Raw genomic sequence first — 22,214 nt, forward strand, 5'->3', positions numbered from 1 at the left:
TAAGTATTTCATTTGGGGGATGATGATGTAAATAGTATTGTGTTTTTTAATTTCAAATTCACTTGTTCATGGCTGGTATCTAAAAAGAAGTGATTGACTCACTAGTTCCAGGAGTTTTTTTTTTTTTTTTTTTTTTAATCAATTCTTTCAGGTTTCTATATGGACAATCACATCATACTCAAATAACAACAATTTTATTCTTCCCAATCAATATACTTTTTTTTTTTTTTTTACTTTTGTTTCCTTATTGTATTATCTAGGACTTTCAGTATAATGCTGGAAAACAGCGGTGAGAGGACACATTCTTGCCTTGTCCCTGATATCAGCAGGAGACATTATGCTATGTACCTTACACAGATATCTCAGAAAATCCTTGCAAAGACCCTGTGAGATAAGAACTACTTTTTTATCTGAAAATACTAAAACCTAAAGAGGTCATGTCCAAGGTTATATGGCTTGTAAGCAGTTAGAGATAAGATTTGAACTCTCATATTCTGCCTCCAGTATCTGGCTCCTTAACCACTATTTCAGGCACTAAGATACCTGTGAAAAACTGTCAAGATCTCAAGATGCTCAGGCTTTTAGGAAGTACACAGAGCCATGGGGGTACAAAGATGAGCACATATTGCAAAAGTTACTCAATTGATTTTAATGTTTAAACTCTATCTGAATTGTACCTTAATAGATAAAGCTCAATACAATTAGTCTGGTGAACTTACCATATTCCTCTCTGTTATAATCAGTTTGATTGAGTCATATCCGTAGTCCTAGGCTTAGTAATATTAGCAATCACACGACACAAATTAATGTGATACTACTCTGGATCTCTGAGGTTTCTCTTCTAAAATGCAATGCATATTTTGGACGTACAGAGAGTGGCATAATATGAAATCATTTAACAATATATGCAAACTTGATTAGACTTGAATATTGTCATCACAGGCAACATACTAGGCTTATGTGTCCAGAAATGGCTTAGGTAGGTGAAGAAAAAAATCACTATTCATGCACTGTGCCCAGAAACCATTTATAAGTGAGATTAGGTTTTAGGAAAGGCCTTTCTCTAAGCAGGAAAAGTAGCACTTCTCTTTTCTGTGTCAAGTTACCACAAAATGAGATTCAGCTGAGTTTTGCCTTAGAGGTGCAGATATGGGAGATAAATTACTGCTGAGTTCTGAAAGTGCACAGTTCATGGCACAGAGTAAAGCTCTTAATAAGTAATTTCTAAATGACTAAATGAATAAATAAATAAAAGAACCGCACTGAGTGGACTTTTTTTTGGAATGGGTTACATTCTCTTGTATTTATATCGATATCCTGAATATGGCATGTAATGGATTTGTGTGTGTAATAGAATACAGAATGAAGGTTTGATCTGTGTGCTTCCTAAACACTCAACAGCTCCTCTGGGCATAAGTAGAAAGCAGGTGAGGAGTAGTTTATTTTCATAAAGACCCAGATATCTCAAAGGAGAATCAGTGATTGAATGCAGTGAGGTAGAGGGATGTCTCAGCTGTTGGAATTAAGTCTGCTTTAGCATTTCGGTTCTCCAATCAAATTCACACTTAGGCAGAGACTATAGGTACTATAAGTATTAGCTTCCTGTGGCTGATGTAACAAATCGCTACAAACCTGGTGGCTTAAAACAACACATATGCATTCTCTTACAGCTCTGGAGACCAGAAGTCCAAAATCACTAACATGGAGCTAAAATCAAGGTATTGGCAGGGTCATGCCTCCTACAGAGGGAAGGTCCCAGAGAAAAATCAATTCTTTGTCTCTTCCAGCTTCTGGTGGCTGCAGCATTCCCTGGCTGTGGCCATACCACTCCAATCTCCAAGGCCAGCATCTTCAAATATTTCTCTGGTATAGCTTCACATCACTTCTCCTCTGTGTCTAGAAAATCTCCCTTTGCCTGCTCTTATAAGGATACATATGGTTACATTTAGAGCCCACCCTGATAATCTACCCACCTCAAGATCCTTAACTTAGTCACATCTTCAAAGATTTTACCATATACTTTTATATTCACAGGTTTTAGGGATGAGGTCTCTTTGGAGACCATTATTTAGCCTACTATAAGGACATTAGCCAGGTCCCCAGAAACTTATGCTATCATTCTAGGGAGAGGGAGTTTGCTAAGCAATGGCTCAAATTAGAGTGTTATATGTAAATTTGCTATTTAAATGCAATATATTAAGGTTGCTAATATATCTGAGGAAATATAGATTGCTCATCATTCAGCTACTTTGCATCATGTAGTCAGCCCCAAGATGATTTGTTTTTTGCCTAGAGCATAATTTCAATGTAATTAATGCTATAAAAATGAATGTGAGCATGTCGATGTGGAATTAAGTTACAAAATGTTAAATTTAGTATACATTCTCTGAGGTGTGGCTCAGTCATGACTTCTGTTCCTATCATCTTGTGTTTGCACAGCTGGTAACTATAAATTCAATATGAAAACAGCGTTTGAAAATCAGCAGACATTTCTATGAGCTTAGGGGTGAATTCGTTACTGCTGAATTCTGTGATAATCTACATTCTTAATCTGTTGACTGTTTGGGGGTAAGTAATGGCTATGGTGTCACTCACGCAGAAGTCTAATGTTGGCCCAGCTTGCCACAGCACAAGATACTTGAACCATATCCATAAATATTTTTTTGGTCTAACCACAGAGAGGGAAACTGAGCCATCCCACCAACTTATGGAATAGGTATAATCCTGCATTGGGACAGGCCCTCTGAGAGTTCAGAATTCGACTACAGCTCTGATTAATGTCAGGCACAGAAGTCTAGGGGGACAAGGCCAAGGATATTACAGAAAGCATCACAACAAATCTTCTTTCTAGCAAACATCCTTGTGTCAATGAGCCTCCATAGCTCTTCCCTCTCATCACTTATCAGTGTAGCACCGGGCACACTCTTTTCTAATGGCCTGGAAAGGGGATTTCAGTTGTAAGAGTGGCCATGCATACAGTTACTAAAACCACTCACAATGAAAAAGCCTGCCTGAGAGGCTCTTCTTCAGTTTCTAAAAGGTTCAGATGGCTTGCAAAGGAAAACGGATCTTCAACAGCTGCCCTCAAGGTATCAACAGCAAAACTCTCTCCCTGTCGGCCACTGCCAATCACAAAAAAGTATTCTCTTTTCAGGGACCCATGAGGCCACCAGTCAATGGCTGACAGAAATGGAAAATCGATTTCAGATTTATCTCCTTTGGGAATCAAGTATATTCCTTAGAAATAATGAGTTATGAGGTCATCGACGGTTTGTTCTTTTTCCTACTTACAGAGACAATTTAATTTTAGAAGAAAAAGTGACTAATGAACAGGACATTCTAATTCCAGTGATGTGCTTTTGCCATTTTAATGTCAGCTGAACCACAAAAATGTTCGTTTTTCTCTCTTCTTTATTCCTCAGGGCTCAAGAAGAACGGTGTCACTGAAGGGGAAAAAATTGGGTAACTCCTGCTCCCTCCACCCAGCTTCCAAAAAAACAAAGTAAGATGCAGCTCTGGATTCAACCAGCCTGTATTTTCACTGTTGTTGGTGGAGCCAGTCCACTCACCAACAGAGTACATACAAAGCAACATTTTCCACAGTGCTTAGTAGTGAGACATAAGGCAGACAATGTCATTCAGAACCCAGGACAGTCAACAAGATGGAGAGAGGTTCGATATGCAAAAACAAGAAATTACCTTAGCAAGCCTTCCAATAAGCAAACTACAACCCTACCCCTCCAAATCCATAGATACCATCTATGTGCCAGCTATGATACTGATACTGTTAAAACCCCACAGAGGAGAACTTTCTCATTTAATCCTTGTAACAGCCTTTTGAAATCACACAATTAGCAAATTACGAAATTGGAATTAGAACCCAGGTAAGATAGTCTGCATTCTTAAACTCTGTGCTCTAATCCAGTGGTTCTCTAATTTAAGCATACATCAAAATCACTGGGAGGGCTGGTCAAAATAAAACCTTAAGCCTCACCCCAAAATTTCTGATTCAGTGGGTCAGGGGTTCATACTTTGAGAAACACCACTCTAATGCCTCTCTCTGATCATCGATAATCATATTCTAAAATGACTATTCAAGGAAGAACTTCAAATACAGAACACCAGTCTACGACTTCTGTTCCTTTTGCCACTTCATAAAAGAGAATCTGAAAACAATGGCTGGTGTGCCCAAGGCCAAGTCAAAAAACAGGAAAAAGTAAAGAATTAGGCATGCATGTTACTCTTGTAACAACGTCTCAGCTCAAACGAAAGCCTCTATACTGGCCCAGGACACACATGACACACATCTTTAATACTGCTGCTATTCCCTTAAAGTGACTGCTTCTTTCACATGGGCAGAAGTTGATCCCATAGGAATTACTCTATCTACCTGCTAGCTCTTGGATTAGTTCTCATAATTAGAATACTTTGTATTTTCTATGGTTCTTGAGCTACCCTAGCACCACCATTTGACCCCACAGTGAACTCAGTTATTCAAGTACCAAAACAGCTGCGATGTCAGTACCATGTCCCTCTGTCTAAAATTCTCTCTCTTCCTGTCTTACATTATTGCTCACAATTTTCTCATAGATCAGCTAATTGTTGGTGATTCAATAGTGAAATTGATAAGGCACAATAGAATGAAATACCTGAAATAGAGACAGCCAAGGACTTTGACTGGATAAGGATCTAGTATGACTCCTCTCCCCTACTTCTTTTCTCCCTCAACACCCATATCCTGGGCCTGAGACGGCTACCCTTCTCTTCTCTCCCATTCACCTGGGAGAGTAGAGACTTTCAGAATGGAGTACAACTGAACGACTCCCCCATGATAGAGCAGCCTTCTATAATTTGCCTGAACCTCTATGAACAAGGGCTGTCATACCTCCATAGCCCTCACAGAGCTATTATGAGGAAGTGTGCTCCTCAAAGAGGAAGCGTGGCATAATCAAAGCCTCCGCTACTTACAGACTAAGTTTTCTGGGTTTTTTAAAAAAATGTTTTAATACCAAAAAGTTAGAAAATAACGATAACAGGAGATAAAGCTTAATGTTCCACCTGTCGGTATTGAAAGATTCATGGAGTGAGTCTTAGCCACAGTAATTGGACAAGAAAAAGAAATAAAAGACATCTAAATTGGACAGAGGTAAAAACTGTCATTATTTGCAGATGGTATGATATGATATGGAGAGATCCTTAAAAGATACCACCAAAAATCTATTAGAACTGATAAATAAATTCAGTAAAGTAGCAGGATACAAAATTAATATTCAGAAATCGGTCGCATTTTTATATACCAATAATAAAATATCAGAAAGAGAAATTAAGAAAACAATCCCATTTACAATTGCATCGAAAAAATAAAATACCTAGGAATAAATTTCACCAGAAAGGTAAAAAACCTGGACTCAAAAAATTATGTCATTGAAGGAAGAAATTGAAGAAGATACAAATAAATGGAAGCATATACCATGCTCGTTAATAGAAAGAATTAATATTGTTAAAATGTCCATACTGTTTAAAGCAATCTACAGATTCAATGCAATCGCTGTCAAAATACCAATGGCATTTCTCACAAAACTAGAACAAATAATCCTAAAATTTATATGGAACCACAAAAGACCCCAAATAGCCAAAGCAATCTTGAGAAAGAACAAAGTTGGAGATATCACACTATCTATCAAACTATAGTACAAGGCTTAAAAACAGACACATAGATCAATGCACCAGAATAGAGTGCCCAGAAATAAACCCACGCCTATGATAAATTAATCTATGACAAAAGTGGAAAGAATATACGATAGGATAAGACAGTCTGTTCAATAAATGGTGTTGAGAAAACTGGACAGATACATGCAAAAATGAAACTGGATCACCTTCTTACACCATACACAAAAATAAACTCAAAAAGAAATTAAAGACAAATGTAAGACCAGAAACCACAAAACTCCTAGAAGGAAACATAGGCAATAAAATCTCGGACATCGGTTTTAGTAATAATTTTTTCTGATCTATCTCCTCAGGCAAGGGAAACAAAAGAAAAAATAAACAAATGGGACACATATTAAACTAAAAAGGTTTTGCACAGCAGAGAAAATCATCAATAAAATAAAAAGACAACCTACTGAATGGGAGAAGATATTTGCCGATGATACATCTGATAAGGGATTAATATCTTAAATTTATAAAGAACTCATACCACTTAACACCAAAAAAAAAAAGCCAATTAAAAAACAGGCAAAGGACCTAAATAAACATTTCTCAAAGGGAACATATAGATGGCCAATAGACATAAAAAGATGCTCAATGTCACTTATCATCAGAGAAATGCAAATTGAAACCACTATGAGATACCACCTCATGCTGGTCAGAATGCCTATCATCAATAAATCAACAAGCAAGCGTTGGCAATGATGTGGAGCAAAGGGAACCCTTGTGCATTGCTGGCAGGATTGCAATTGGTACAGCCACTATGGAAAAAACAGTTTGGAGGTTCCTCAAAAAATTAAAAATAGAACTGTGTTATGACCCAGCAATTCCACTTCTGGGTATTGACCCAAAGAAACCCAAAACACTAATTCAAAAAATTATATGCATCCTTACGTTCACTGCAGCATTATTTACAATAGCCAAGATATGAAGGAATTTAAGTGCCCATTAACAGACAATTAGATAAAGAAAAGGTGGTACATACATACAATGGAATATTTTTCAGCCACAAAAAAGAAAGAAATCTTACCATTTGTAACAACATGGATGAACCTAGAGGGTATTATGCTCAGTGAAATGAGTCAGACAGAGAAGGACAAATACCATATGATTTCACTTATATGTAGAATCAAAAGAACCAAATAAGCGAACAAACAAAACAGACTCATAGAGAACAAGCTGATGGTTGCCAGATGGGAGGGGGGTTGGGGGACTGGGTGAAAAAGGTAAAGGGATTAAGAAGTACAAATTGGTAGTTATAAAACAGTCACAGGGATGTGAAGTACAATCTAGGGAATATAGTCAATAATATTGTAATAGCTATGTATGGTGCCAGGTGGTACTAGGCTAATTGGGGGGATCATTTCGTAAATTATATAAATTTCTAACCACTGTGCTGTATACCTAAAATTAACACAAAATAATATTGAATGTCAACTGCGATATAAAAATAAAAAAAGAATAAAAGTCTACATAGAATTGAATATAGAAAAACATTTAATTAAAAAAAGACTCATTGGAAGTTATTTCCTTTACCAAAAATTTATAAAATGGACAAAGTTTGCCTGAAATGGCAAAAAGAACTTACCATTTGTGGACAGCTACAATATACCTACAACATAGAGGTTCCAGCTATGTTATCCAATTCAATCATCATAAGTGAGAGCTTGCTTTATTATCTCCATTTCATAAACAAGAAATCTGAGGCCGAGAGGTTATGTAATTTGCCCAAGGTCAAATTGAGCCAAGGCTGGAACCTAGACTTATCTTTCCTCTATATTATATGGCTTACTTGGAAAAGGATGTAGTAAATAAAGATGGCAAAGCTGATGACAAAGATAAGTAACCTAGAAAGGAAAATCATGAAAGAGCGTACTACAATGGAAAACTATCAAAGGCATTTACACAATTATAGAACTAGGACATTTCCAATTCTGACACCAATTCTGATTCTCCATGGACACTGACCTGATGTCTCACAAATTTAACTCAATTCTGACACTATCTCCCTGGAGATAGCATTGGATTCCACAGGTTAAGGGCTCAGTCCCACAAGACTGCTCCTATCCCCATTTTAGATGCCAACTGCAAGTAAGGCTGTTACCTGTGCCTGGGGAATTAGCTTACTTACTAGACTGCCAGTTTATTACAAAGGATATCAAAGGATATGAATTTATAGCCAGAGGAAAATACATAGGGCGAAGGCAGGAGCTTTTGTCTCCATGGAGTCTGGGGCACAGCACGTGAATGCGTTCTGGTTCACCAACCTGAAATCTCTCTAAGCTCTTCTTTTTGGGTTTAATGGAGGCTTCATTATACGCACATGGTCGATTAAATCATTGGCCACTGGCGACTGAACTCCAATCTCCAGCCTCTTTCCTTGAAAGTTCCAACCCTCAAGGATCAAGGTTGGTTCCTCAGGCAAACAGCCCCGCCCCCCTCCTTAGGTTACCTAGGGGCTTTCCAAACATCACTCGTTAACATAATAAAACACACCTTGATCAATTGATAGCCTCAGGAAATTCCCAGGTTTTTAGGAGCTCTGTGACAGAAATAAAGAGGAAGACCAAACTTATTTCTTATTTTAAATCACAACATCGCCATTAACAAACCATGAACAAAAAGCAAAAATTTTAAAATAAAGACAGACTTGAGAAATAGTGAGAAACGCTAATAGAAAATGTCAGGGTAGATTAGAGAACAACCTAAGGGTACAAAAGAACGAGCAACAAATGCTTGTCCATGAATATTTACATACATACACACACCCCATAACAAAGATGTTGGGGAGCAGTGAGCAAGATTATGGAGAATACAAATGTGGACAAATCCAACTAAAAGTATTTCTTTAGTCTCCTTAAATAGGAAGTGGAAAAGAAAGTACATATAAGCATAAGAGTATATCAATGGTAAACCCTAGAAATGCATATAAGAATTAGAATTAGAAAAATAAATTGACAAAAACAGAGAGAAAGAGAAAAAGGAGGCGGAGGAGAAGGAGAACAAATAAAAAAGGGGAACGAGAGGGGAATCAAGGAGAGGGAGAACTTTTTTAATGTTTCCAACAAATATGCATGCAATTATTTTGATATTTGTAGAAACGCTGATTTTCTGTTAATGAGGGAAAATACAAAATACCTTTAATAATTCCAAAATAAAACCAGAGAGACAGGTTACAGTGATAATACCAAAAAAGTTCTTCAGAAAAAGGAGCTATACGAATTGAAAAGCTGGGCTCAACTCTTTTCTTCAAGGTAAGTGAAAGAACCCTGGCAAACTCAACTGCCTTCCCTTCCTTGCTTTTCTCTAGCTTATTACTGAGGTGCAAGGCAGCAAGATGCTGTCACAATGCCCAGGCAATAAAGAGTTGGTTAGGAAGACACACCTGCTACTCTTTGTTTTATAGGTGGGAGCACAAAATACTAGTTATGATGAATACCATGTCTGAAAATGTCCCAAACGTAGTCCCTATCTATGGGGTAACTAGTGTGTGCAACCCAGACTCAGATACAGATCCCTCACAGACCTTGACCGATGCAGCTGTTTTTTATGGACTATAGGATAGTAATTGAGGTTAATTGCCACTGAAAGACACACACCATATGATCTTTTTACATCCCCTTTAGTGAGGTGGTTCCAGCATAGAGATATTTTCCCAGGGGCACCATGGTGATTTGCTCTCGGTTTATTCGCTCCTTACATTTATGGGTTATGCACAAGCTAATGGGGCTAATTGTTACTGCTCCAGTGGAATCCTCTTTAACATTTCCCCCTACCTCCCGCCTAAATGTCAAGCCCATTGTTTTTTGGTGCTTTAGTTTTTCCACATTTTGTAGTCCTTCTCTTTCCGACTGCAGTTTGAAAGGGGAAGAAAACGTTAACGCAACTGGAGGTTGGCAGTCCTGACTGCTGCTCTCTGCTCAAGAGAGATTTTGTTTTTCAAGTCACAGAATAAAATAATTTAAGAAAAAGAATCCTCAGCGCTCAGGCTCTGCCTTCTAGCTTCAAAGCCTTTACAAGCTGCAATTCATTAAACAGTAATAATCATTTGAGGCCAGTGGGCTGACCTCTGCAGGGAGAGGGGCCAAGCCCTCCCACCCCACCCTCTTTCTCTTTGTGTTCCCAACCACAGAGAGCAGGAAGGGGCGGAATAATGATGCTCCCACTAGGCGGCTACCCATGGCCCTCAGCCCAGGCCTGCTTTTCTTCTCCTCCCTGCCAGGGCTCCACGCTCCACTTAGCCATTGGGTACAGGATCTTCTCTCCTCCGGGCTGCATTTGTCTGCCTTTCACAAAATAGACAGTCTGCCCACATTTTTATTTCCTTTAGATAAATGAAGAATTTCCTAGCCAAGAGGCACTATCGAGCCTGACATTTGCCCCATGGGACAGATTCCTCCCTCCTTGGCCACTCAAGACAGCCAAGAGGTATTGTACCCTTTTGTCAACAAGAGACAGAGCCAGTGTACCCTACAGCATGCAGGAGCTATTGTCCCAACATGTGCTCTTGCTGTCCCAGCCAGAGCTGATTACTCCTTGGCAATTCCCCATCCACTACTGTCACCTGGTTGCCTCTCAAGAGAGTGTGTCTTTGGTATCACAGTCACTGAAACAAGAGGCACGTGCTCTACTGAGCTCCTGTGGGTCATTTCCGTTTGGAAGCCCCATTTCTTTTGCCTTCTGTCCTTCTACATGGACCCTACCCAGACCTTTTCTTAGAGAAGGGAAAAAATAATAAAGCACTCACAAGGCCAACCATGGCATATTAAATTTCATAAGGCAATGCTGCATTAATTTTTATAGTTCTTTCTTTCCAGTTACCTTGGTCCTCAACTCTGCCCACTAGTTTAAGAAAAAATAAGCATAGGCTCCCCTTAAAACACTACGAGAATAATTCTAGTGTAAGAAGGCAGATTTGGTCTACTTTTGACAGCTGATCATTTCCTAGCGGTTCTGAAAACATGAGTTTTATCCACAGAACAACCTTAAAGCAAAAAGTTCTTGGGCCAGAGTTCATGGAGGTGAAAGATGAGTAACCTAACCATACCCCAAGCCAGGCCCAACAACTTCCTTTCCTTCTCACCATGCCTACCACTCACCCCACCGCCACCTTTTTTCAAGTCTGTCCCAAGGCACGTGTTTCCTCCAGTGCTCTCTCTTCTTGCCCAAAGATTTATATCCTGCCCTGTGTATTTAAGGCCCAACTCCAGGCCAGCAACTCCATAAGGGTTTTTCTCTCTGTTCCGGCCCAAATGGATCTCTTTTCTTTGGATGCTTAACATATTCATACTCATTGATGTTCGAAATTATAATTTTAGAATTGGAGGGAACCTTAGGCTCCAACCATTTTTGTTTAAGAATAGAAAGTTGAATTGTGAGCTTAAGTGACTTGCCCTGTGTCACCCAGCTAGGTAGTAGAGGATGAGACAAGAATTCAAGTCTCCTGACAATGACTTGCCTTTCCACCTTCCCCACAAATGATTGCCAGAGACAGAGATGCCTGTGGATCACCAAGGGCATTATGCATTTCTCATTTAGTCTCCCTGAAAAGCAACTGAGGCAAAAGGACCACTGCTTTCAGCAGAATTCATTTAATTCCACTGCGAAGCAGACTCCTGCCTCCAGCTACATTCTTATGGCACTCAAACTTCCTTACTCAAAACATCTCCAGGAAGTTTTGTCACAAGCCCTTGCTGTCCACATTTCCTCCCTTCTCCCTAGTTCTACACTTTTCTGCTCAAGTCACTAGCTGGCCCCCTCTGAACACAGAGCACTCAGATTTTTACTAACACAAAGTTAAAAACTATCTCTTTATAATGATATTAGTTGGCACCAACATGACCTGCAAAAATAAACTGTATGACAGAACTTGGTTATAAGGAAGAGGTCCAGATGACTCAGAATATACTTATGTTAAATTAATCTTTTTTAAAAGCAATTTAAAACTTATAGAAAAGCTTTAAGAGTACAAAGAACTTTTTTTTTTTTACCGAATTTTTTGAAAGTAAGTTGTTGACATGATGTGCCATAGCCTCAAAATACTTTGGGGTGTAATTACTACTAAAAAGGATATTTTCTCACACAACCAAAATCCAGACATCGAAATCCAGACATATACACTGATACATCACTAGCATCTAATTCACAGACCCCATCTAAGTTTTGCCAATTGTCCCAATAATGTTATATATGGCAAAAGCGCCCAATCCAGGATCCTATGTTAGATTTAGTTGTCATGTCTTTTAATCTCTGTCACTCTGGAACAATTCTTCCATCTTTCCTTGAGTTTTGTGACATTAACACTTTTGAAAAGATTATAGAACAATTATTTTGTAGAGAATTTCTCAATTTGAGTTTGTCTGGTATTTCCTCATGATTACATCAGATTGTGTATTTTTGGCAGAAATGTCACAGAATTGACGCTCTCCTTGTATCTTATGTGGTACATCAATTTGTCACACTTCATTAACCTCTTATTTAACAGGATAATAAAGCACTGAAACACATAAAGCAAAAAACTAGAACTTACAAAAGAATTAAGAGTACAATAATAAGAAAATACTAACAAAATCCTCTTTGTTTTTGATAGATTAGGGAGCAAAGAGCAAATAAGGAGAAAGAGAATTTGAGAAATATAATTGATACGGCTGCTCATTTTTTATATATTGACTTTTAGACCTCATAAACAGATAAATATTTTCCCCCATAATTGACATGTTTTGGGCTATAGAGAAAACAGCAGTAAGTTTCTCAAATAGGATATTTTATATTTGATTTTAATAATGAAAATATTAAAAATGTAAATCACTACTTGATTATTCAAGGATGCTTTTAGAAATAACTCTTGGGACAAAAAAATCAAAACTATAATTAAAAATACTTATAAAACGATAATAATGAGAACATATTTTAAAATCTATAGTATGGGATCAATGTAATTAAAAGCTTATTTATAACATTAAATACATTAAAAAGTAAAAAAAAGTATACTCAAAATTCACTGAAGACATTATAAAGAAAGCCAAAATATCAGAATAAAGAGGAAAAGGACTCATTAAATGAGAAATAAAAACTAATAAACTGAAATTTGAAGAAAAAAATTGATAAATATAAGGGCAGGATGAATCTATGACTGCTAGTGTAGCGCTGCTTCGGAATTATACAGATAGATCAATGAAATTATAAATAGTATCCAGAAACAGAGTTCATATATAAGTATTTTATATATCAAAAGGTGACACTTTTATACCAATAAATGGTGCTGGGAAAATAAGTGAACATGAAGGAGTTGGGAAGGAAGTTAGATTTTCTACCTTACACCATGTACTCAAAATTACAAATGATTAAAGAACTATTTTAACATGAAAAAACTATTTCTACATATTAGAAAAATAGAGGAGTATTATATCTTACAGTAGGACCGATTTCCCTAAATAGCATCAAGTATAGACACTCTAAAGTAAAAAGATGAAGATATTTCATTACATGACATTTAAATAAGCATAAACTAAAATGAAAAGAAAATAACATTACATAAAACCAAGAGAATGTATTCCAATGTATAAGTAGCTCTTTAAAAATAGAGAGACCCTATTTATTTGTGATACGTATGTATATCATCAATAAATTAATTAAAAAATACCAAATCACAGGGGTAAGCAAAAAGATTCAAATTAAAAATAATGAAATAGAACTTCAGGCTTCTCAACTTGAAAAAAATTAACAAAGACAGACTACTACCCAGTGTTAGACTGCAAGAAGAAAGATATATTTTTTTATACTATGGGCACAAATATAATGTAGAAGAATCTCACTGGAGAGAACTATGTCAGTGTGTATAAAATTTAATGTGCATATTCCACTTCTAGAAGTGTATTCTAAAGATATAATTATGAAGGTGAGCAAAGACATATTAAAATTAGAGACAACTTAAATGTCCAACAATAGGGGCTTGATTGACTAAATTATGGTACATGAGAAAGATGGAATAATATTCAGCTATTAAATCATTTTGCAGAAAAATATGTAATGTTGAGTGAAAAAGACAGGATATAATATGATTTCTCCTTTAGTTAAAAATATATACACACATATAATATATAATGTCTGTATATACGTAAGAAAAAAAAGATCAGGTGAATTCATGCCAAAATGTTAACATATTAACAAGTTACCCCTATTTGGATGATTTCTGCTTTTCCATTAGTAATTTTTGTGTTTTTCATGTTCTCTATCGTGATCATGGATGTTTTTATAATGAGGAAAAAAAAATTCACTATTTAAAAAAATGATTTGAGCCCTTTAATGACAGTTCCTAAACGTTTTTTTTTTCCAAAAGTTACTGGTAATGAGCTTGGCTCACAAGCCAACACCAGATACAGTCAGGCTCACTTCTCCTTCTCCATCCCTGCTCATCCACCCTTCCTCCCAGGGCCTACATCCCCAGAATGCTCCTCTGTACACTTTGTACACAAATAAGCTCCTCCTTTGAGCCCTTTCCTGGGTTCCCAGAATAAGGCAAAGGCTGAGAAGCCCCACTGAGAGTTGAGGTTCCACAGCAGCTCCAATCTTCCACCCTAGACCCCTGTGGACAGTGTACCCTCCAGCAGACTTGATCCCTGCATGACTCTCCTGAGCCCCAGCCAGCCTCCATACAATGGGAACTTCACAGCTTCCATGGAAAACAAGCCAGGCTGAGAGCCCAGGATGGTCAGAACAAAGTGTCCAAGCCACAGACCAGAGGGCAGCCTGTGGCGATTGTTGTCCCTATTCATGTGTCTAGGCTGACAACGGAGCCCCATGGAATGGCAGTGACTAACCAGAGCATCTGAGGCCAGCCTAGGATGATTTTTTCACAACCAGACAAGAGTCTTACTGTAATAATTGAGGTTAATTGTACAGAACAAGGCTAAGAAGACATCGCCATTGTTCGCTCATGCACATGGTCTGGGCAGTCCTGGCTGGTGTGGACTTCTGCAAGGAAAGAGAGATAGGATACGGACAATAGGTAAAATGGATTCTGGGCCACACAGTGGCACAATTTTGAAAGTTCTGTTAGCTTCTAAGTCCCTCCCCAACGAGCTTCTGTCAACTGAAACAATTTCTAGAAGACTTAACACCATCAGTGTCCATATGAGTAGATTTGCAGCCTTTTCCCTAGAGGACCCATTAGAAACAGAATTGTGGGTTGGTGCCTTCTGAGGAAGTGGTGGCGATGATGAAGGTGCTTCCTAGATAGACCAATCTAGTAGGAGACTATGAGTGATAAAGGGGCCCTGCAGGACCCTTCAGGGAAGAGGGAAACACAAAAAGAGGGAGTACCTAAAGCAGGGTGAAGAGGGTCTGAGACAGTTTCCCTCATTTTTTGTCCAGGGCCAGCCCTGCATTTGGGGTTTCTCCCTGTCTTCAGTGCTTATACTGATGGTGTGATATACATGGAGAAAGGGACTTCTTGTTTGATTTGCATGTAAGCTGGGCTCAGGATAGTGTTACTCCACTGAGATCCAATGATTTTTTGTTCTGTACTCAGAATAGTTGGTATAAACTTGGTTATTTGGAAGGAAATGCAATACAAAATCCATATGCATTTAACATTCTGAAGGGTCAATTCATTTCACATGTTCAGATCCTAAGCTTTTGCTTGAGTGACAAGCACTCAACTGTGCCTTGTATAAAGCCTTCTGTCTCCTTTGCCATTCATCAAAACTCACCTGTCCAATGTTCTAGCTCTACTGAGAGACACCTTCTTAAGGGAATGGAGGATAAAGAGCAGGTGGCATGGTAGAGGCCAAGATTATTGAATGTCACTAGATTCCAGCAATGTATTGGCCCACACTCGTTGTAATGTATTCCTGAATCTACAGGTCATATTATTTTCACTTAACCTAGTGGGTTGAAGAAGGGACTTGGACGTAGTGTTTGGCAATGTGGTACTCACTTCACCTACAGACACAAAAAGCCCCCAAATTAATTATAGTTCATACCTACCCTCTAAGAAGTCTCAGGGATTCCAGGCGACCAAAAGAGCCAAGGCCACATTTTCTCAACACAGCACCAGTAAAAGCCCTTTTATTCGGTACAGTCAACTTCTGTCGCTTCAGTGAACTTCTCTTGGTCTTAGGAAAGAGTGTTCCCTTTGCTGAAGCAATTACAATATTCATGTTTTGCAATGCATAATCCAACATGAGCATCTTAGGAATCTCAGGAAACATCTCAAATAAATGGACTCAATAATGTCCAAATGTCTTCCTGTCCATTGCATGTTGCACTAAATTATAAACCAATCTTGCTATATTGTTGTCACTTTGAACAGTATTTATGTTGTTGATATAACCATTTAAAAAAGAATCATAGAGGCTGGTTCTCTCTGTATCTAGAATAACAACAGATCCCTAACATATTACAAGTTGGAGAAAGGATGAAAAGAGTGAGAAGGAAGGAAAGTTGGAAGCTAAAATCTCCTCCTATTATTCTCCTTTATCAAGGTAGCTTTGTTTTTGCTTTTTTTTTTTAAGAAAACAAGGCGTGTTTTTTCATAAATCATAGTCTTTTAGAGACAGGTCCATTAAAAAATAAACAGAGGTTCTTACTAAATTGCTCCAAGTTTACATTCTTTGATGAGTTTGGACAGGCAAGAGAGATAAATATTTTCCTTAACTGGCCACCTGGCTCAGCCCTCCCATCCCCTGTCCTCCCTCTCCTGAGAGTTCCCTACTTAATTCAAATCTTGTATTTGCTTTGGGCTTTCATTTGATATAGTGGGTTTTCTCTGCATTAAAATCATTCCAATCCCACAAACAGCCATGGTTCTGGGTTCACTTTCATGCAAATCGTTTGTTAAATCACCTTATTCCTCCCATTTCTGTCTGTAGGGAGTTTTTTTTTTCTTAATTCAGTTCAGTGTCTTCTGTCCAGTTACACCGATTCTCTTCAGACGATCAAAATTTCAGAATAAAAAAGTCAGTAGTAACCACTGGCATAAGGACAGATATAAAAATGCAACTGAATTGAGAGAACAAAATTTTGATATTTATAGTCAATTGACTTTTGACAATGGTGTCAAGAATTCAGTGGAGAAAGAATAGTTTTCCTTTTTAACAGACAATGCTGGGAAAATTGTACATCCACATGTGAAAAGGTGAATTCAGACCTCACATTGTACAAAAAAATTAAGATGGAACCAAGACCTAAACATAAAATCTAAAATCTAAAATATTGAGAAGAGGAATTTGGGTTAGGCAAAGACTTCCTAGATACATCAAAAGCATGATTGATAAAAAGAAAAAAACAGATAACTTGGACTTCATCAAAATTCAAAACTTTTGTGCTTTAAAAGACAGCATTAAGAAAATGAGAAGGTAAGCCATAGACTGGGAGAAAATATTTTTTTTGCAAATTACATATCTGATAAAGAACCGATATTAGAATACACACGATAAAAACTCTTACAATTCAATAATAGGACAAACAATGCAATTTAAAAATGGACCACAGGTATAAATAATATTTTACCGAAGAAGATACACAAATGGCTGAGAAGCTCACAAAAAGATGGTGTGTATCATTAGTCATTAGGGCAACACAAATCAAAACTATAATGAGATATCATATCATACCCACCAGAATGGCTATAATCAAAAGGACAGCTAATAGCAACTGTTGTTCCGGATGTGGAGAAATAGGAAATCACACAGTGCAGGTGGGAATGTAAAATGGTGCAGATGCTTTAGAAAAAAGTTTGATAGTTTCTTAAAAGTTAAACATAAATTTCCCTTATGACCCAGAAATTCCAGACCTACACATCCAACCAAGAGAAATGACAAATATGTCCACACTAACGTTTCACACAAATGTTCATAGCAACATTATTCATTTTAGCCTAGAAGTGGATGTAATCCAAATGTCCATAAACTGGTGACTAGAGAAACAAGATGTGCTGTATACATACGATGGCATATTCTCAGCAATAAAAGGGATGAAATACTGATACATGCTATCCGACAACATTATTTTAAGCGAAAGAAGCCAGACACAAAAGACTACATATTGAATGATTCCATTTATATGAAATGTCCAGAAATGGCAAATTTACAGAAACAGAAAGTACATTAATGGTTGCCTGAGGCTGGGGGTAAGATGGAGATTAAATGTAAATGGGCGTGAAATCTTATTGGAGTGATGAAAATGTTCTAAAACAATTGTAAGTTTATGCAGCTTAGTAAATCGACAGCTAAAGTGGATTAATTTCATGATATGAAGCCATACCTCAATGTTTGTTAAAAGTCAGAAGCAACCAAAGGAAATGCAATGATACAAGAGTGTAAACCTAAACTCTCAACACCAACTTCAAATATTTTCTGTTCTTTATAACATGCCTCCCTCCCCCAAAAAAGAGAAAAATAGTTCTTTAACGAAGAATGTCTTTTCTAGAAACATAAAATGATCCATTAATAGAAAACAAATAAATTAACCTAATCAAAGGGAAAGCTAATTTCCACCTAAATATTTTCTCTTTTGAAGATATTCCACCTCAATAAAAATATATCCCATATAAAGAAGAATTATGAGAAATATGATTCCCTTATTCCAAAGTCAGATATTGGAGCAATTGTTCATGATATTTTTCCCAAAGATCTTTTCAAAACAGAAGGAAAAGAAGGAAGGAAATAGAGGGGAAAGAAAGAAGGAAGAAAGGAAGGGAAGAAAGGAGGGACAGACAGACAGAGAGTGAAAGAAAAGCAAACAAGCTAAAAGAAAAGATAAAACATTCAAGATTTGAAGAACCCCAAGCCAATCTCCAAACTGGAAAAATTTCACAAAGTTGGTGAACCAAATTCCCATAGCTGTCAACTCTTAGGGCCAATTTTCAGGTAAAAGAGCCCATCCCTACCCCACTTCCTTAGCTCCTACTCTCCCTCACACTCTATTCCTGAATAAACAAACACACAGATGATACCACAGAACTCCAAGCAAAAGCCCAGCTGCCCCGCAAGGTTCATTAACTCTAGAAGCCACCAAAGTGACCAAACGCTTTATCCTCTGATAATCAGGGAATACTATATAAACTACTACCTATGATGAAAGTCCCCAGTCCTGAGGAGAATGCAGTTATCCTTTGCTTTCTATGCCCAAACCCCAAGCCAGATTATTTCACACAGGGTCCTATGATCTCTTTAACTCTTCGGTTCCTTTTTTTCCTTTCAGCTAAAGAGAGCTAATTATTAGACAGTCAAGATTCTTCTAAAGAAGAAATGTGAATTGTGAGATATCATTACATGCGTCTGCAAAACCAAAACCTATGGCTACTTCTCTCCAGGTTAGCCCTACTGACAAGATCTTAATCAATGCTACTTTCTATTGCATTCAGCTAAAGAAGACTTCAAGCCGGGCAGGCTTTACAGAGAGATAGTGTTGGAAGATGACTGAGTCTGGTTCTCTTTTAAGAACTGGGATCTTTTCTTTGGTAGGCTGGAGAGTAGGGTGTGAGAAATGAACCTCCTGCTGACACAAAGAAGGGGTTCTGGTAACTGTTTATTTTACCCACAAAAACTCTGAATGTCTATCAGACAAAAGGTGGCTTGTTCCTTTGCAGACTCAGTGATACTGTGGAATTGGCTGAGGTGGTTCCAAAAGGTGTTTGGCCAGTGCAAATGTATGAGCTTGGAGAAGGGCTTGCCAAATCCTGTTAAGGTTTATAGAAGTCAAGAAGCCATGGCATTCCAGCTCTGGTCATATTTCTCAAGTTCGGCTTAAGTTTTGTGCTTGCAGTTGACTGGCTTTTTGTATTTTGATTTTCATTAACACAGAAGGCTTGCTGTTGGCAATAACGCCTTGGAACGTCCTTGCTGGAGCTTAACATTTCAGCACATTCTGCATTGCCTAATGATGGAGTTGCGGTTTGCCAGGAAGGGACTGTTAATGCTTTCCTCCTAGAACTGGGTAGAACTATCCTCATGCAAACCTCAGCTAGTTCAAACAAAGCTTCTGTAATGGCAAAGAGAGAGAAAAGCTGCTATAAATACTTTTATAGGCTGCATAGGTGATTTACAACCCGCTTTATTAATCCTATAAAAAGGCACAGCTGAACACCTTTAAGTTACATGCATACAGATGACTAATTAAATACACAGTTAAAAGTCTTGACCCAGCACAATTCTGACCATTAAAGAAACAAGTCTTGAATTCCCCTCTAGGCAAAAGTTTTTGGATGAATTTGTGGGTGGAAGAGGGTAGGAGGGAGGTGGAGGGGAAGGCTGACGCAGTAGACGACGGCAGGTGAGAGCAGGGGGGAAACTGAGTTTCTGCTGGTTCATGTTTAGCTACTTTTCACTACACTTATGAAAACACAGCAGCCATATGGCCACCCAACACTGTAAAAGGCCACTTCCTCTGACCTCTGACAATGACTGGGCCACAGTTAACTTGAGTGGAATGAATTAAAGTGGCTTTGGATACAGAAAGAATAATAAAATCTTAACATTCAGGTTGGGAGGCATCTTAACAGCCTTGCTAACTGCAATTGGTTTATATGTTTAGAAGCTAAGACTCAGGGATGAGAGGTGATTTTTTTCAGTCATGGGACTCATTAATGGCAAAGCCAGGACAAGGACCCAGAAGCGACCTCTAGAACATTAACCTTTCCAAGACACCATTCATTCCACAGGCTGTGTTGCCAGGAGACACAATATATTTTGATGGGGGGGTGGGGAGGATTAGTGGAAGGAGAGTCAGGTAGCATATGATTCCAAAACTCTAAACATTTGCCAAACCATTTATCAGAAACATAAAAGGCCCTTTCAGTTTTTAAAGTTCTTGGAAGGGGCTGGAAGAGGAGGGAGTGGCCTTTCCCATCAGGGGACAAGCCCCAACAATTCTTCCATCAGCTAAGTGGGGTGTTCTTTTTTGGTTGGCCCCCTCACAAAGTCTGGCTCTGTAGAAAACATTTTTAGAAGCTCTCAAATCAGGCTGTGAAAGTGATGTTTGAGAACACTGAGGCCAATGGGTCAGGAAGATTGGATAGCATGCCTGAGGGACCATTTGAAGCAGTCAATATTATTCCTCCTGCATTTAGCTCTTGAGGTGACCCACAAAGGTCAAGGGCACCTCCACACCTATAAGCTGCTCAAAAAAGGCCTGCAGCTGATAATTTTTTTTTTTCTGCTGGCACAGCTCTAACAGCTTTGCTTTGTTCCCTTATGACTCTAGGGCCTTTTTTGCAGCTTCAAAATGGTAGACAAGTTTTCTTCCCTCTTCATACGTGAAGCACAGACCCTGGCTGTTTCTGTACTAAGAAATATTGCCATCACAGTTTTCCATTATCTTCCACCCCTTTCGCCAGCTAGTTCCTATCCATTATTCAAGTTTACGATGAAAGTCAGAGAAGTCTTTCTGGATCCCGAGGGCAGATTCGGGGCTCTTCATCTGCTCCCACAGGAGGTCATGAGTACCCTTGCCATAGAAAGCACTCATTCTCCTCTCTGATAATTGCTTAAGTTCGGGTTGTTTTCTTTTCTGCTAGACTGTAGGCTCCATGAGGGCAGGAACCATCTCGTCTCATTCGCCAGTGTAACTCTGGCATACATACGTAAAGAGGTATTCTTATGAAACACAAAACTTCTCAAATGGACAGATGTTCCTCTTTGTTCCACACCATTTCCTCGTTGCTTTCCATATTCAAAACAGTTTCACTCTAGATGCAAGGATGTGAATGAAAATTACTGAATCTAGGGACCAAATAAGTGTCCTGAGGCTGCTGTAACAAAGTTCCAAAGACTAGGTGGCTTAAATAGCAGGAATCTGTTGTCTCACAATTCTGGAGGCTAGAAGGCCCAAACCAAGGTGTTGGCAGGACTGGCTCCTTCTGAAGACTGGGAGGGAAGGACCTCTTCCAGGCCTTTCTCCTTGACTTGCAGATGTCTGTCTTCATACTCACATGACCTTTCTCTGTATGCCTGTGTCTCCAAATTTCCCCTTTTTATAAGGACACCATTATCTTAGAATAAAGCCCTCCCTACAGATCTCATTTTAACTTGATGAGCTCCGTAAGGACTCTGTTTCCAAGTAAGGTCACATTCTGAGGTACCAGGGATTAGGGCTTCGATAAATGAATTTTGGGGGTCACCATTCGACCCATAACAGGGATAGTGGAAGTCACTGCAACTATAGCTAGCCACTTGAAAGCCTAAAATCACAACAAAATAAAAATCTGTCACATTTCTCTGCAGGCTGGATATGGTCACATCTTGCAGGAGCTTAGAAAGCTAGGCTAGGTAGTGTATTCTGGAGATATAATTTTCTCCAACTTGGAAGCCTTAGGATTTTCAAGAGCCTCCACCAGAGTGTTTGATCAGAAAGAACACAGGTGTTGTGGCACCTCCGGACCAGCTGTCACAGTCAAAGAACTTCCCTTCTTTCCCCTCACAATCATTCCTGTGACCAGGACAGGAAGCAAAAGGAAACTAAGTTTCCCAAGGGAGTTACGAGGTTTTTTTTATTCCTTGCTCTAA

Source organism: Pteropus medius, unplaced genomic scaffold (genome assembly GCF_902729225.1).
Source record: "Pteropus medius unplaced genomic scaffold, Ma_sr-lr_union100, whole genome shotgun sequence".
Taxonomy (NCBI): domain Eukaryota; kingdom Metazoa; phylum Chordata; class Mammalia; order Chiroptera; family Pteropodidae; genus Pteropus; species Pteropus medius.